This window comes from Acipenser ruthenus, chromosome 31 (assembly GCF_902713425.1).
Source record: "Acipenser ruthenus chromosome 31, fAciRut3.2 maternal haplotype, whole genome shotgun sequence".
NCBI classification, from domain to species: domain Eukaryota; kingdom Metazoa; phylum Chordata; class Actinopteri; order Acipenseriformes; family Acipenseridae; genus Acipenser; species Acipenser ruthenus.
This window is the reverse complement of record NC_081219.1, coordinates 13,967,273-13,982,240: the sequence shown is the minus strand read 5'-3', so window position 1 is coordinate 13,982,240 and position 14,968 is coordinate 13,967,273.

Genomic DNA, 14,968 nt, shown 5'->3' with positions numbered 1-14,968 from the left:
CAAGGAGTGGTTCTGGGAAGCACGCCCAGGAAACATGTGTTCCTGAAAATCGAAACTGTATGATCTGCGAAACCAAAGGGGTTAATGACGGTGTATTCACAGCATCAGTAACTGTGATTTGTGGAAGTTGTGTGCTACTTAATAATGATCACTGAGCTTCGACCTTCCACTAAGACTAAACTCTTCAGAAAAACAATTCCTTTTGCAGTTTTTTTTTTTTTTTTTTTTTTTTTTTTGGCTCATAGTTACAGTGCCACGGGAGATTTGACTAATCAAGCGTTGTTAATGTGCATCAGTTCAGTCCTGCCGTGTTGGAGGTAATTTCAAAATGATGAACCCCTTTTTTATGAGCTTTCTGCTGTTTGACATCTCCCTGAGACAGCAGCCGTTGATTATACATGAGGGATCTGGAAGGTCGGAGGTCACGACAGCAGTTTATTACACTTACTTTGTAATGATCTTCCAGTTTAGGAAAGCGTACCTCTGTGTGAAGTGTGTATGAGTGAGTGAGTGAGTGTGTGCGTCTGTGTGTGTGTGTGTGTGTGTGTGTGTGTGAATGCACCTCAAATGAGGGAGTTACACGATATCACTCAAGGTAATTTGGCTACCAAATGCACACTTAAGAATTGAAAAGGACCAGCCCATGTTACAAGGCAATTACGACCATGAAGATGAATTACTTGTTTGAGGTTCTTTCAGAGAAAAAATACACAAAGAGCTCATCTCAAAAGCTGGGATCTGCATGTTGAAACATTCTCCAAAACAGTTCCAACACCAAGCTTAAATACCTGTCCTGTGCAATGGGATATTGTTGCCTTGCCTGTCAAAGCATTTCAGAGTGTGTGAGGGTTAATGACACATGCAGTAAAATGAATGTCATTTGTTTCAGTATACTGTAGCCGTTATTATTGTTTAGATTTATTTAATTTTCAGGAGGTGAATTATTATCATCTCTAAAACCTTTTGATACCTTTCGTAGAAAATCATAAGAATCTAAAGTGTTCTTCATGGAATTCACACGAAGACAACCCTGCAGGAGAACTGGGCAATATAAAACGTGTTAAGGTATTGAATTTATTTGTCTACACTTTCAGAGGATACAACTTGAATATCTGCTTTTTTGCAGTTTTTTTTTTAAATGCCTTGTAAAAGTGCTCACAAGCTTATGCATGAGGTTTTGGAACACAGATGTGAACTCAGGTACCGGTATTTATTTCAACCGTAATAGCGCAATAATCTACACATTGCTTTTCTTCCAGGCAGTTTAATCTACTACAGCAGTTTATATTCTGTTCCAATTAATCAATAAGCATGTCCTGTAGGCATCAGACAGGGGTGTGCCAGGTGAATTCAGCTACGCATTTGGCAGGTAATAATTGAAAAACCTACTTTGTAATTCAATAAACTAGCCACTTGACCAGCAGTAAGTGTTTAGAAGTTTTCCCCCTTAACAGAAGGTGTAATGCTGTAAAGTAAATAATTCAATATTAGGAATTAACAGTGCATAAATCATTTAGAAAATCATATTATCCTCCTTGCAACCACAGGTGCCTGCAGAAAGTGTGTTCTTATGCACAGTGTAATGTGTGTACTGTACACGAGATTGTTCAAGTCGTTTCCTCCTAATCACACAGAGCGAGGCTTTGGTTGTACTGCTGGAAATCTTCAGCTCTGTGAGTAGCTCCTTTCACCCCACGCCCTCCTTTCAAAATGTTCTCACATACCTTCTCATCTGCTGCCCCTGAGCCATTCTGGTTTCGGCTTGAGCTTCAGGTAAGGTAGTGCAGGTGCAAGCTTTAAATGTAAATGTGGAAACTGCAAGACATGGCATTGTATTGGAATTTAACAAACAAACAAAAAACACATCAAAAGAAGAAATATCCACGGGTTTCAACAAGCCTATAGAAGAAAAGGTGACTAATACATTATATATATATATATATATATATATATATATATATATATATATATATATATATATATATATATATAACATGGAAGTATTATATATATCTATATATATATATATATATATATATATATATATATATATATATAACATGGAAGTATTATATATATCTATATATATATATATATATATATATATATAGGTTTGAAAGGAGGAATAAACTGCAGTGTACAAGAATAGAAAAAAAATGTTTGTACACAAAAGGGTTTATATGATTACAAAATTATTTAGTGCTTTCTGCACGGCTGAAGAAAGGCTTTTGTCCAAAACATACTGAAGTAAAGGATTTTTAAATCATTCAAACCTTTTGTGTACATGCAAAAAAAATTAAAACAAATAAATAAATATATATGGTAAATATTACATCTTTTATAACAGAGAACTCTTTGCTTCATGAAAAAGAATAGCTTTTAAAATTATGTTTACTGTATAACAATGCAATTAACTATTTTATTATTTGTGGAAAAACACGTCACTTACATTTAAATTAATATTTGCCAGGATATGTACTTGCATCTTTATATATAGAAAAAAAACACCCTTTGCATTTATTTTTTAATCTACCCTTTACACAAACTTGTCCTTTTTTATATTGTGAAGAAATACGATTCCTAAAACGCTTCCTAGGAATAACTCAGTATACCTGGTGTGCTTCTCGTCATGTTTTTACTGCCTGTGTTGTGGTGTTTCTGGTGCAGAGGAAAGGGAGTATCAATTGCAGGGGAATGAAGATTGATTTATCTTACCAAGCTATAGAGAACAATAGGCAGTGTGGAGGAGGTGAGAGAAGAGAGAGGAGAGAGGGAGAGGAACGGGAGAAAATGGCTGGAGGACAGAAATGCATGTGAACGCGGAGAAGGGCTAGAGTTCTGCACCTGGGTGCTTCTTCATCTCTCTGACAGCTGATCAATTCAGCGGTGGCAGCCCCACAAGCTCCCTGTAAAATGTGATTATCTCCTGGACAGGGAGTTCAAACAGAACCTGCACAAGATGTGTCTTCATAATCGCAGCCTTATCTTTAACTCTTTCCTTATCAGCCGCGCTGCAGCTCAGAGGCTGATCCCACTGATAACTGTCAGTCTTAATGAATGGGCTCCCTGCTCTGTGAGGAGAGGAGAGGGGTCTCCCTGTGGGGTTTCGCCTCTTTAGTTTCAGTGGGAGCTCACAAATATTTAAACCCAGTTTCTTCTTTTTGTTTTTTTTTTGTTTCTTTAAAGTGGGTGTTTCGATCAGGTTCGACCAGAATTATTTTTTTAACTCAATGTTAAACTCAATGGAATATCATAATAATATCTGAACAGCCTGCAGGTTCAACGTGACTTTTCTAGTTATAATGATAATTTGACATTAACATTGCAATGGGATGTCGTCGGAATACCATCGCGGGAATAGAAGCTTTTCCATGGGAATTCACCTTTCTGGTGCCTGGAATTGCAAGACTGGTCAATGAGTAACTAGTAACTGGTTTGTGTGCGGAGTGTGATCTGCTTACTGGCCTGATAATGCTAAATCAATATAGCTTCAATGAATTGCATGTATTCCAATGAACTGTAAGGTTGTATATGAGTGTTAAACGTGCCGAGTAGATTAATGTTTTCTTGAACTTACATGCATCACTACCAGATCGCTTGGGGTGTGAACACTTTTCTATGTGAATACAATATTAATTATTGTTATTAGTTACAGGTGTGGGTGTTAATTGGCTCCCAAGCTATAATTAGCCATGTGCATCCTTCTTTGAGAGCTGTGCCTTGGAGGGTAGAGATCGCAGGCCAGATTCTGTTGTCAAAAACAAGAATTCTTACTTTTGTTGTATATCACTGCCTTATCCCCCTGGGATCTGACATCACAGGTGTGAAGCAACTGCTCTCATAGATCACCCTGCTGTCAGTGTGTGAGATGCCAGCTCGCAAAGAAACTAGCTGCGATTCAGCACAATGCAACTTTTGCAACACTTCCAAGTCACGCATGTTCTTTGGAGAAGTCAAGCAATTCATAAACTGATCAACTGTTTTAAAAATGAGCTGCAAACGTTTCGGCTTACGCCTTCTTCAAATAGCATGGTAGAAATATCCGGGTAGACTGATGTTGTTGTTTCAGTTTGAAAGCTGCAGTGACTTGCAGATGAATGTTCTAAGAACCCTGTGACACAGGCAGTTCTGAGTTCCAGTCCTAAAAGGAATTGTCTTCCAGGCTCAGTCCACGTGTATACTATAGTATATTCCTTAACACAATAAAAGGTTTTCGTTCAGTCATTGTATCAGTACGACATTCCTCTTCATGGAGGCTACCTGGCTTAACTCAATGTGTATTTGCTTGATTTGTTCAACCATGCAGAGAGAAGGTTCAAAGAGTGGGGTCGTATTATCATGACATTAAAGAATATCCTCCAGGATCCACATTTAAATAAGAGTGACTCGAGTGGAATCAGCCCGTCAGTGAAAGCAAACACAAACAGATCTCACAAAAGCCAGGCATTTACAGTAAACGCAAGCAAGACCAACACGCCCGACCTCATCTGCATTTCAAAGCTCCACAGGTGACAATTACAAATGACCATCAATAGACCAGTCAAGTATTTAATAGGTAAGTGATGTCATTACACTCTCAGTAGGGTGTGGGGTGTAGGGACACCATGAGGCAACTTGGATGACAGGTGCTTACCTATCCAAGACAATTACTGATCCCCCATAAGGAATTAGAGGGAGCCATGGTCACATATCCCTTCAGAGCAACCTAAAACACCTTACAGATTTATTTCCCTGAATCTGAGTGGTACTAGCTTCCCATGGTGGTCTTTCGTCCTATTGACAGTGCTGTGGCTGGGTGTTTCTAATTATTTGTCCAACTCTATATGCGTTCTCTTATTGTAACTCTATTGTCACGGGTCTTGTTTAAAGGGCTCTGCTGTTTTCAAGTGAAATGGCTCATGGGGACATATACTGTAGAAACGGTTTCCATGCTTTGAATTCCAGTAAGGGATTACTAGATCTAGATTTAGTGTGGCATTTGCCTGTGAGAGATTAAAGGGCAGTAAAGTGGAGGTGTAAGTTATACCCCATTAACCCTGTCCAGCTGCCAAGATGTTATCTAGCCAGTCACCTGGCTACAGCAGCAGCCATTCCAAGACATGGGTGAAGTCACACATGAGCCTTTTGAGAGCTTTGTTTCAGTCTGTTTGTTGTTTTATCATTATGGTAGCGACACTCTTGAAAAAAAAAGCCTGGTGATGCAGACCTTTATATGAGTGCCAGCTCTAGGACTGCTTCTACACAAATGCATAACCTATCGGTAGAGAAGGGACAGGCAGTCCTGCTGAATTGTGTGGTGGTTTTGTGATGTGGAGTCTGATTGGCTGAGCACACCAAACCCGTTTCATCTGTGACCTGAGCTGGGATCAGAGGGTGAAAGGCTTAGCTGGCTGTGCCTCCTTTTAGCACCTGAATGGCTTTTTTCAAAGATGCAAAGAGAGATAAACTGGTGCAGGAGCATTGCTGTCTGATCAGATTAACACATGTTGTTATTATTGCAGAAAAGGTCTAACATGACTTTGACAGACTCTACGGACTGTTAGTTTGTTGGACACGAGATCTGAGCGGTTTTGCATTCGGTACGCTGGGTTCAACTTTAATGATCTTATTACCGTCTCTATATTCCTGATTTTATTAACATTACTACATACAGTGGTGTTCACATTCATTAGAACACCCCCTCATTGCTTCTGTTTGGATTTGTTGTGCATATGAAATCAAACCACTGGAACTGAAAATCTTGTAAAATTGTCAAAATAGGCAAATTAGCGATTGCCTAATTGATGACTTTAATAAGCCACACATGCGATTTGAAATAGTAAGAGAAAAGGAACACACAGTCACAAATGGTAAAATGTGTGAGACTTTTTAGATGTGAGACTTTTTAGATAAAGCACAAAGGGGTCTAACATTTTCACACTTGAGTGGCTGTTGTTTCTATATCTCTGATTACTGACCAGAATTCTCACAGCCATGTAGGTAGGTACATAAAGGATACAAATAACAAATCTTGAAGTGTTCTTCTAATACATTTGCACACGACTGCACACTAAACATACAGTGGAATAAGGTTAATATATATATATATTTTAGGGCGGCAGTATTAAGATAGATACGCCACCATTAAAAACAGACCCCACTGCCTGTCATAAAAACTTACATTGGTTCAATTAAACCATTTAGAACCGGTTTAGAACAAAGGGCCACCCCCGATCTAGAGGCTGTGAACCTTTCTTCTGTAGGATGCGTATTCTCAATCTAGTTCTCCTGAGGAAATACAGAGCTGGTCAATGCAATCCCTCTGCTGTTTTGGGTTGCTGCTTTAGTGAAAAACTTTTTTTTAAAATGTTGTTTTCCACCATTTAATGATGATAAACCGCTTTGAGAATCCGGAACCCAGCGTGTGCTCAGCGAATCATGGAGCGGCTTGAAATCCCAGCAGGCAGGGCTAAATGAGCGTGGTCCCGCGGGGGTGAATACCTCGAGGTCACTGGCTAGCGATTCCAGAGACGGTCGAGCAGAACTAAGCCGGTTTGGGGATCATGGCGGTCCTGCTCTCCAGTGGCAGTTCAGCGCTATAGATTTACTTTGATCTATTGCGTGACCTCAGGGTCAGGACACACCCAGCTGAAAGGCAGTGTCCTCATGTCCCTCCCACGGATGTTGAGTACTGGATTTGGTTTCTGTGCCATGTTTAATAGTATAGTACCCTGGCTGAAACACTGCAGTGTACCATAGCTCAAATACAGCGCATAGAAATCTAAGTTTGTGCGGTATACTGATAATATTACGGTATGCCTCACTGACCGTCAAGTAATGTCCTCTGCAAAAACAACTATAATAGGAAGGCGTATTCTTCAAAGATCTGCAGCTGTTTAGATTACTTAAATATTGCCAGTGATAATTATTTACTAAAATACAATAACAAAAAAAAAAAATCATATTAAAAATGAATTCTGTTTCACAATTTTTCTCTATTTTTGTTTTCAAATTATCTTTTTGTTCTTCACTTTTGTGCTTTTAAAAGGAGACCAAAAGCGACGTCGTGTTTTCATCAGGTTCCAATTAAGAAATGAGACCACGGCAAATTGAACCCATATAGATGGAGTGACTCATGAACACCGACAGGGTCTCAAGAAGAGTCTAAAAGGGACAACTGAACGGCTTCTGAGAACGAAAACACAGACTCTGAAACCCAACCCTGTCCTGCCCCGAATAGACCTGCTTCTGCTGTGTTGATTATAGGTCTCCCTGGACTCTCCACACACTTTCTCTTCCCCAGCGCTGGCACCACATAGGAAATGAGTCCAGCGACAATATTTTCATTAGATTATGACCGTGCTGCTCTAACTTAGGCGCAGTTGTGCGCTCGCAATACATTTTTATAGCGGTCGAAGAGTAAGCCTGTGTGAGTCGGTTTGTTTGTTAAACATATGATGTTGAATGGATAAATAAATTCTGAGTGAATGGTGCTTTGGGTGGATGAGACCAATGGTGCAGCACAATAATTACAGCTTGAGAAACACTTTGCTTTGGTGAATAGTTTCATGCATTCATGTGACATCTTTACAGTTAAAGTGCATATTTCATTGTATGATTAAATTCAGCACACCCAATGCACAATTAAAGTATGAGGTTAAATTATCAATATAACACACAGCAGTGTGCAAATGTATCAGAACACCTCAAGATGTGTCATTTATATCCTTTATATACCTGCCTGCAGGAAAACCTCTGGCTGTGAGAATTTCAATTTGCGGTCAGTAATCAGTGATATATGAAAATGTTAGACCGCTTTGTGCTTTGAATGTGCTAAAAAAAAAATGTCATGCATTTTACCATTTGTGGCTGTGTGTTCCTTTTCTCTTCCTATTTTAAACTAATTGCATGTGTGGCCTATTAAAGTCATCAATTAAATAAGGCAATGCCTATTCTGACAATTTTTCCAAGATTTATAGTTCCAGTGGTTTGTTTTCATATGCGCAACAAATCAACACCACAGTAGCAATGGAGCAAAACACTGATTTTTTGATTGATTTTTAAAATCAATTTACCTCCTCTTAGTAAGCTCCAGAGCATTTTCACTTGTCACTGTATTCATGGATAAAAACAGTGCTTTACGAAAATGGTTATTCTTCTGATGTAAGGATGCCAATTGATTTCAATCTATTTCGAATCAGATCTTGACATAGCACAGCTCGTGACTGAATGCTTCAGCTGCAGTTTGTTTAATTTGGATTTTTAACCACACACACAGTGCCTCCCGGTGGAGAAATGTTGTACCAGCTTTTTTTTCCTTCTCTACATAGAATGCAATTCCATAACAACAAATAGCATAAGAGTGAAGGCAAACACCCACACTAGAGCCTCAACTTTTCATTTAATTGCAGGCTTTTTTAATACACTTTAGAAAACTTTCTTAAATGTAGGAAATCCAAAAAGCTGTCTGAGAAACCCCTTTGGTTTGTGAGTTGTCTGTCATCAATACTTCATGAGTTTTAACTTCAAGAGATTTATAATCCCTGGAATAAGTATAGAATCCCTCCCAGAATGCGTTCTGTCTTTGATATGGCCTTCATGCACTATTAGGACTATTAGTACTAGTCTGTCACAAGTGCATGACAACTTAAAGCCAGAAACCTTGCTGCTATTGTTTTCACAATTCCTCAAACCACTCAGAATTGTCAGCCGGCACTGTGATTCTTTAAGAGATTACAATTGGGTGATGCTGGAAGCTGTCAATCAGTCCTGTTGCTTTGCCCCCCCCCCCCAACAGGAGTCAGACTAGAACACTGGGAGCATTCCGTTAGCTTTAGTGCGACTGGGAGAATCAGAGCTTTTTGAAGAACTTGAAAGGGATTTGCATCGCCGTGCCTGGAGGTGTAACTGTAGCTACCAAACGTCTTCAGTAATAATCCGCCCTGCCACTGTAGACATCTGTTTTGTTTTTCATTTTCCAGTGTTATTAGTGCTTATTGGTACATGATTCAGGAATGTAAGCAAGCCTTTTGAAGTGTGATGTGGATGGCAAGGCTAGAGGCGCGGTGGAGCACCACTGACGACCCCAAAGGTCAATCACGCAATCCAGCACCCATACTGTCTAACGAGCCTCGACGCTGAAGCAGACTGGACAATGACGTTTACCAATAGTGACGTCAATTTAAAAAAAACCCAAACAATCAAAGCATTCTGCCAGGTCAAATGAATTGGTGTAACTTTATATCATAAATGATGCGCGTTTACAATTCTTTTCCATTGGTTTGTTCCATCTTCTATAAAAGTGGAATTCACCATTATTCATATAAGAATCCGTCTACAGCCCTTATTCGTATACAGTGAGCTGCATTTTGTATGGCACTGCAATATTGTCACTTGGTCTTCAATACGGGAGACATTCACAGATAACCAGTCTGTGTAGAATGTTGTCTGTTCTGTTTAGTGTGGTCTCTGAAATGATGATAAATTACCCTTAGATATAGATTTATCGTGAGAGAATGACTCATATTGTCCTTTTATATAATAATGAAAGGGTTCTTTTCAGGTGCAGCGTTATTTGTAGAGATTTTGCATTTCTTTTAGTTGAGAACTTGAATCCGAACTGCCTCAGCTAGCCGGAGTCTGATAAATACAAAAGAAAAAAAAAAAATCTGTGCTACAGCAGGACAAGGTACTGAGGGAACACTGCAGCATTAAATATTTAGGAAGGAAGCGTCAATTGTAACACTGTGATAACAGATGAGGGCAAACGTGTCCCGGTGGAGTCTAGCTCTGTATATTTTAATGTATCTGTTTTAGTGCTGAAGGTTGATCTCTGGGTATAGGAGAGGAGGACAGCAGGGGAAATGTTTGGTTAACAATCATATATTTTTTTCAGTTTTAATGAAACACTATGATCCAATCCCATCGTTCCTTCAATCCCTGACCATGCTAAGCAGAGTCCAACAGTCCTCTCCGTGTGATGGCTGTTCAGGGACCTATTGCACATGAGTGCCGGGGTCTCAGACCAGTTTGCAGTGGGCCTCTGTCCACAATGCCCAACTAGAGTCATAATCAGGTCTAATGGGAAGCGCTGGTCAGATGTCTTGCCGGCAGAAAATTTTTTTCTAAGGAGCATAAGCATAAGCACCCCTACTGGTCAGTGGCTGGGCAGCCCAGGCTGGACGCTTGCCTCCAGGGTTCATGAGCAATAGGGACGGTAGATCGGTCTTGGGACGAAGCTTTGAGGTTGGGCTTTGTAAATTTGTGAGAAAACGAGGGTGGGGGGGGGGGGTGGAGGGGGAGTAGTGTGTGTGCATAGACATGCTTTAAACCAGGTTTTCTATGTCACAAGGTTTGACTTTAACTGATTGAATTTAAAGGCTGTTTAGGCTGCTAATGGTCCTCAGAACACTTTTTATATATCAACATACTGCATATTGTACCCGGTATCCATCTCGTAGACCAATCCTCATCCCCACTGGCAATAGCGGGCTTAATCTAGGATCTTCAGTGGGAAACCTTTTACAAGATCTGAAATATAAAGTGTTCTTTTTTACATGACTTGATAATTTATGATCACTTCCTCTGCCATAAATATCACTATTAAAAAGTTACATGCTTTTACAACTTTAGGCTCACAGGACACTGCCAAAACAAACCTTGTCCTTTCTTTTTTAAATTGCAAGCAGACCTAAACAGCAGTACATTGTGCTATATAGCTGTGGAATATAGTCTGATATGTGCAGGTGCATCTTCTATATAACCCTGGGTAGTCTAGTGTAGTCTGTGCTCATGTGCAGTACAGTCAAGGGTTACAGTGGGCAGGACTAATGGTGTTGCACCAATAATTATCACTTAATCAGTTCTGCTGAGACAATGATAAACTACATGATTTCCGACTGTAATATTGTTCTCATAGTTTGAAATAAATCACTACGAACCTATTGCTAGAAGATGTGTATTACTTGTGGCAGCAGGGATACAAGTGATAAAAACATAGTTTAACTTGAAATGCAGTTTATATGTAAGCTTGTTAAGGGAACTGTCTGAGCGAAACTAAATGGCAATATGGAATGCATTGAAGAAGTTTGAGAAAGTCATTGAATTTCCCTTAGAAATGTTCCCCCTAGTAAAAGCATAGCCGAGTGTAATCAAGCACAGTGAAAGCATTGTTAAGCACAACAAGTAATGAAAAACAATACTATGCACATAATCTGAGCTTTGATTATGGGTACAACCATACACTCCGTAACCCCTAAGTAATGACTTTGTAATCACAGAGTAAATAAACCTTTACTGCAGTGTATCATACCTCTGTAACATAATGTAAACTAATACCCATTTGTTAAATGATATTGCATAGCCCATTGTATTACTGAGCAAACAACCTGCAATTTATGGAACTTTAAACAAACTAGAATACAGCTGTAGTTAACACCGGAAAGAACTGAGGGTTCTATAGAATAACCACGAAAACGAGATTCTAGAATTCCAATTAAGGGTTCTAAATATTCTCATTGGCAAGCCCTAGCTAAGGTTCTTGGATTAGCTTGGTTTCTGTAGCTCATTCTAGGATGGATATGCATCTGTGTAATACAGAAAGCGACGGGACTCCACGAACACACAGGGTCGTTGTTGTCGCTGAACCAAACGCTCCCCTCGGGTATCAATGCTTTCGAATTACCTTGTAATGTTCAACAGAACAAGGTGTTTGGGCGGACCGCTATATTCTACTCAATAAAACTCGACAGGGCTCAACGATAGGTCCTAAATCACAAGCCAGCGGAGGTGTGGCTCCGCTGTAGCCAGTAAATTTTAAAGTCAACAGCCCATAACTAGTAAGCAAAATATTCCACTTTGAACCGCACTTGGCAAGGCTTGGAACCACAAATGCACTGCACTGCAGGAGGTATTGGGATGCAAGTAGAGCACACCAGTACCTACAGTATAGTAGGTTAGCATTTGTGCTCTTTGTAGAATTACTAGATTATTCACAAAGCCTTAATGCTAGTATGTAAAACATTAAATTCATTCTTGACGGAGTCTTAGCTTGGTAAATATAGAGTTTGTGTGAAATCATTTTTATAAAATAAACACAAATAGGCCTGTATTTCTAACCTTGTTTCTAGCCATTAAACAGATATTTCTCTTGTACTAAAGGTAATATATACATCGCTTTGGCGCTCGGCTTTGTATGCTTTTAATGTTTAATAAAAATAGATTTTACAAAAGCAGTTTCTGACGAACGACTTCGTTAGCTCCGAGGTGCGTTAACGAGGTGCTGCTAACGACTACAACAGAAGAGGTCACACTTTACAATTAGCGGCAGAGCATGACAAATGCATACTGATGAAACAGGAAGCGGAGTGGGGCGTGGGGCGTCACATGACTTCATTAGGGAGTCATGCATTGGTCCGGACACAGGCCTACGTGTACATCAGCATTCCTGGCACTATTTATAAGGAACTTTATGAGATTATTATAAAGAGGTAGATGCAGTGCATATTTTCCACCTCCAACACCTGTCTGGCTGTCTCTGAAAATGTTGCCCAGTATAATAGGAAACTCTTTATTAGGCTTTACCCACCAGCCTGTCTCCTGAATGAAATGGATTATTCGTTAATTATAAATGTAGTGAGCAAACGTCAGGCTGCGGCAATGTTTCTTTCAAGGGTGCTTGAACGTCAAGGATTTATGCCTGGTGGCGCACCGCAATGCAGCTGGGGAATAATATTGCCCAAGAGAGGGCTATCCAGCCATGTTCAACAGAGGCATCTGAAAGGATTAACTACACTTAAATCAATGCGGGCAATGAAAACAGAAATATCCAATCTGTTGACTGCTCAATTATTTAAAGACCTGCCGTTCCCAGGGGAATTTTTTAAGTGGCGCAGCTATTAAATGCTGCTTTAACATCGCAAACTAAATGACACCAGGGCCAGCTTTCTGAGCTCAATATGCACTGACCTGTGCTATTGACCTAATAATGGTCATTTATCACAAGAAAGTAAGAAACGCCACTTCTGGTGACCTAAGAAGTCACATTTAGACGTTTGATGAGAGATTATGGCTGGTGTTTTTCAGAAGGTCATGTCCCCATTATTATTATTATTATTATTATTATTATTATTATTCAAGAATATGTCAGTGTGTGTCAGTCCTTCAATTGTAATTATGCACAAAGTAACACCCGAAAAAGATCTATTTATGACACACACCACGCTTACTCATACCAAACCCTTAGATGAGGTAGATTTTTAAAATGTTTGTGCTGGTTCTCTGAATTGTTTAATGCAATCCTTATAAAATAATCCATATGAAAGAGAATCTTGCAGTATCCCTGGAGACCACATTACAGTGAAAAAGGTTCTGTGTGCAATGATGAGATATTATGTTTTCACGTTAACCTGCAAAGTGTAATTTACCCTGAATCCTTCTGTGAAATGTAAAATCCTTAACCAAAACGAGACCTTTTTATGTGCACTTGTCTGTTCAGAAACAGCAGCTCTGATTCTGACTATTCTGCCGATTAGTTAATAAAACACAGCTTTTTATAAGGCCGGGACCATTCTTCCTGCAGGTCGAGTAAGCCTGGTTTTGCTTGTCTGTATTTTGCCAATAACTTTTTATTAACACAGCATGTACGCATACCAGCATTAGTAAAATAAAATTTACCATAATTTGTAAATGTATTACTTGGGATTTTATTATCAAATTCATTGCAGGTCTGAGGCCTGCTTGTTATGGAGGCCAGCTGTGTACTGAAACCCAGTTGTCCCCCGGGCCACACAAGTAACTTTGTTATTCAGTTTACAGTACGTTTGATACATGCAGAGATACCCACATTAATCTGGGGTACGGTACTTCAGATAATTAGGTCTATTCTGAGATTCAGATCTCAATACTGATCTGTGTTAAGGCTCCAAACAAATGTTGTGGTGTTTAAATCTGCATCTCAAAGTACAGTATATGGATAACAAATGCATGGTCTGGCTTTTTTAATGTTGCAAAGCTCTGAGCTTGAGTTGTTCCAAAACCCCAGGCCTGCCAGTTAACCAGCCAAGGCTCTTCCATTGCTCATCGGCCTAACAAAAGAAAAAGCCTGACAGTTTTATAATCGGGGTTCATATGGCTGAAAGCAGTCTGGGTTGAGCAGCCACTAGATAGGCAGGGTTATTTTGAGGTGGGAGGTCTATTAGGGAATGGGTAAATATCGATTTTCTCTTAAACGCACTGTTAATAATTAACTGCAGAGGCATTACAATGTGAAGGGGTGCTTTTACTGCACAGCTCGGGCTGGTGAGGTTAATTGTAGCATTTGAACAAATGCTATTGTTCTTTGCCGGTTTTACGAAGATGGATTCCAAGATTAGCTCTGCGGAGCAATAAAGGAGGAGATGCTGACCTTTCAGACAGAGGAATCAGAATACAAACCATTGACAGGGCTAAGAGGTCATGAGTCACAGAACTGGACGTGAGGCTGATAACTCTGCTTGTCAATAAAAATGTACTGAAAGTAATCAGAGCGCATCGCTCCCGGATATTCCGTCCCCTTCGATGTCCCTTTTTCTTTCTGTCTCTAAATAAGCATGTCTTCACCTGTTTCAATAACTATAGCTTTAAATCAGAATGCAGCGGTCTGTGTTCACAAAGCTCCTACGTGCAGCTTACTCCAGTTGTTTCTTGCTGGTGACATGTAGCAATTTTCATTTTGCAAAATAATGCATAGATATTATTTTAATAAATACATTTTTGCGTTCGATTAATGATACACAAACGAGTGTGACATTTAACATGAATGAACGTCATATTTAGTAAGGCAGATATATTTTTGCAGCTCATGAACGCGTAGCTTTGGTTTTTGGTCTGTGGTGGTCAATGAGTGTACTTGGCGAGACACCTCTACAAAAGCACACTTAAACGTGATGAATAATCAGGTCATCCATCAGTGGCTGCCCATGAAGAACCATGATTAGAAAGGTGGATGGTC